This window comes from Galendromus occidentalis, unplaced genomic scaffold (genome assembly GCF_000255335.2).
Source record: "Galendromus occidentalis unplaced genomic scaffold, Mocc_1.1 scf7180000076379, whole genome shotgun sequence".
In the NCBI taxonomy this organism is placed as follows: domain Eukaryota; kingdom Metazoa; phylum Arthropoda; class Arachnida; order Mesostigmata; family Phytoseiidae; genus Galendromus; species Galendromus occidentalis.
The window spans coordinates 1-3,210 of NW_003804368.1; the positions used below are offsets into that span (position 1 = coordinate 1).

Here is a 3,210-nt window from a genome sequence, read left to right on the forward strand (position 1 = left end):
ATAGAGCAGATACTTTGAAGGAATAGCACCGGCCTGAGGCCGTAATGCTCGGCAAAGTTATTCAGAGTCGCCACCTGCAGCCCCCGAGAGGGCATGGTTTGCACTAATAAAAGCACATCCAACCGAAGTTGAACGTATTTGCATGTATTAGCTCTAGAATTACCACAGTTATCCAATTAACAAAACACATCCCATGAAATTATAACTGATTTAATGAGCCATTCGCGGTTTCACCATTCTTGGGTCTGAACTTATACATGCATGGCTTAATCTTTAAGACAAGCATATGATTACTGGCAGGATCAACCAGTTTTACCAAGGAAAAAGCAGTGAACTCGATAGACAGCAAGCGTAGCTGCTGTTACCGTGTTCGCTCTTCCTATCGCCGGCGCTGCGGCGTCGCCAGCCATGTTCTCCACACGGCTTCTGCTGAATGCATCGGGCTGCGAGCTCGTCTCACGACATTGCTGCGCTCGATTTTCGTCACACGTTGGTAACGTCTCCACAATGCCAAAAATTTCGTCTCCGGTTAGGATGCATAGTCTCTGTACAGCCTGCCTCTAGCTCACTGCTTGCGAGCCCTGTTCGGCAAATGCGAACGCCCACCACGTAACACTTGCTCGTCCCTGCTCACAGAGATTTCCTGTGAGCTGGACTGGTAAATATACTGGGTAAGAAAATCGTTGCCTCTTTGCCAACTGGCAGCTCATTCGCTCAGCAAACACTCATTGGAGAAGGCACTGTCTTTTTTCTCTCCGTTACGTCACGGTTCCTCGATACCATTTGCTGGAAAAGGCCCTTGACACCGCCTTCTACCCTCACCGTGAGCTGAGCGGGGCCCCGAGCTTCCCTCTCCGGCTCACAACACAGCGGAACGGTGCCCGCTCCACAGTCCGGCCAGAGGCTCGGAGGCTGTGCTCACAGTCTGTATCTTCTTCACTGCTCACAGCCAGCCCTCTGGGTACCCTCTCTAATCCGCCGGCCAGCGAACAAGACGACGTGCGACAACAGACGCTTCGAGCTGACCCAGCTGCTCTGGGCGAAACAAACAGCCCCGTGCGGAATCGCCGTGAAGTTCGGCAATCGATCAAGTTTGGTCAACTAGGTGACTCCGAATCGATCTAATCGACCAAAATCCGCGGTTGGGAGGAACAATCATCGTGAAGTTCCTTCCATGAAGTGCTCTAGGGAAAGGCGAGAAGAGTCGCTTCCCCGGAGTTCTCTTTCGGGATGTTCGCCGTGTGTCGGTGAGTTACATAGGTCACGCCGGCCAGCGGTCTTGATTCCAGGATGTATCAGGCCGTCAGGTCCGGATGACTCTTCTGCTCAAAAGTCGACTTGACAGCCGGCATTTCGAGCTCAAACTGGTGGTCAGATCAGCATGCGGGGTTAGGCTTAGCTCGGATGTCGCTCGTCGGTAGCTTCCGATCAGACGGAATTGCTGCCCCCCCAGAACCACCTAATCCCGTGACGGGCTCAGAGAGCCATTCTCTCCACGGAAATTCCCGGAAGCGTATTTGCATGTATCAGCTCTAGAATTACCACGAAACCCTCGGAAGCGAGGCGGCTCTCATCGGAATGAGCGGGATACTTCAAGGCTCGCCATCCGCGGAGGGCCTGCGCGTGAGCACCGAAGGATCAAGACGGGGCCGGAGCTTACACGGCTTCCCATATTTCTCACTGCTATAATACAACCCATTCAAAAGCCGTGCTGTTCCCGGAGGATCCCTCGATCGGTTCGCAATCTTTTTGTCCATCGTCCGGGATCAATACCTACCGTGAGCAAACGAAGTCACGGTGGGTTCTCACCAGATACGACTCGCAAACAGACCCCCATTCTGTTGATATAATGATACCGAATTCGAAAATTTACGTCTCTTGTCTCTTACAGGGGGTGCTTGATGTGCGGGAGCGATGGATATCAGGGTTCCCTCGACAACTCCTAAGAAAACGGACACGATCTGAGCATGGCGAAGCTTCCATCCGCAATACGGAGAAAACTTCTCTGAAGACTCCGCTACCGAGGTCATGATACGCAGGAGAGCCATAGTCCAGGTCTAGGAGGCAGGATACCGGCGGTCAGCGTCCAGAGAGTCTGAAACGTTGGTAAGTTTTACGAGAGCGTCGAGGCTCCTCGGAGAATTGCGGATCATAATCTGATGCCTGAATCGATTGAATAAATGAATAAGGACGACGGTTCGCGAATGGCCTTTCCGAGAATTCGCCTTTATGGTACCCGATGCTCGGCCATATGACAGTTCCACGGAGGGGCCTCTTGTGGAGTGTGACACAGGATACTCCATGCTTCGTTCTGATCAGCTCGCTGATTCCGTATCTAGGAGGAATAGACTTTCTCCGAATATAATTCCATTATAATCCACGAGACCGCGATCTTCGCGGCTTTCCGCGTCATTCCACCCGCTAGGAGATACAGAGGGAAAAATAACCAAAACTTACGGCCAGCGACGGGGAGTGTGAGCGTTTCATCCCTGTTTAATCAGCTATCTTTCTTTCCAGACATGTACATGAACCCGATAAGTGAACATTTCCCGCGATAGCGAATCGGGATCCAGGAGAGGCTTCCCCCCGAAGGAATCTACGTTTCTCGGGTGATCTTGTTTTCTCAAACCAGGAGCTATACTCGGCAGAGATCCGTCTCGGGATATCGTGCCGCTCGGTAATGCGAGTCTTCATCGTTTAGGATTTTGAGCAGGGCAGGCTGGTCGGTTGTCTGTCATCGTCTCTCACCATCGACTCCGACGGGGGGTGAGGTCGACGTCGCGCAGGACCGTAGAGATCTCAAAACCAAGCCGGTCCCTCATTATTGTTGGCTCCTTGGGAAATGTCCGCGAAAGTTCGGAGGATCAGGCACGAGATGAGAACGATCCCGGACAACTTTCTTGGGACGGGCTCGAATCATCGTATCTTGGAGAATAAAAGAGACACTTCCGATTCACGATCCCCGCAGCGCATTCATTCCATAACGAATTCTGCCCATTCCTGTTCCCGGACGACTGGGCCTCGCTTCCCGCTCTTCACTTGGCCGAGAGCTGGTCAAGCCATTCCGAGATCATTGCGCGTCTGCTTCCGAATCTCGCAATCGAAGATTCTTATCTCTGTGCTCCTCGATTTAGTCACGTCTCGGGGTACCCAGACTCAGCAGCCCGCGGAGGGGAGGATGACCCACAGATGCTTGGATGAGCGGGACCG

The 3,210-nt window shown here is 52.7% G+C and overlaps 1 long non-coding RNA gene across 1 annotated transcript; it reads left to right on the plus strand.

Annotated features, from left to right (window-relative positions):
* The first annotated feature begins 867 nt into the window (after positions 1-867).
* Positions 868-2,953, plus strand: LOC100903818 (uncharacterized). The gene is made up of 3 exons (XR_145249.2): positions 868-1,247; positions 1,892-2,106; positions 2,518-2,953. It is a non-coding gene; the product is annotated as an uncharacterized LOC100903818 (long non-coding RNA).
* The last annotated feature ends 257 nt before the right edge of the window (positions 2,954-3,210 follow it).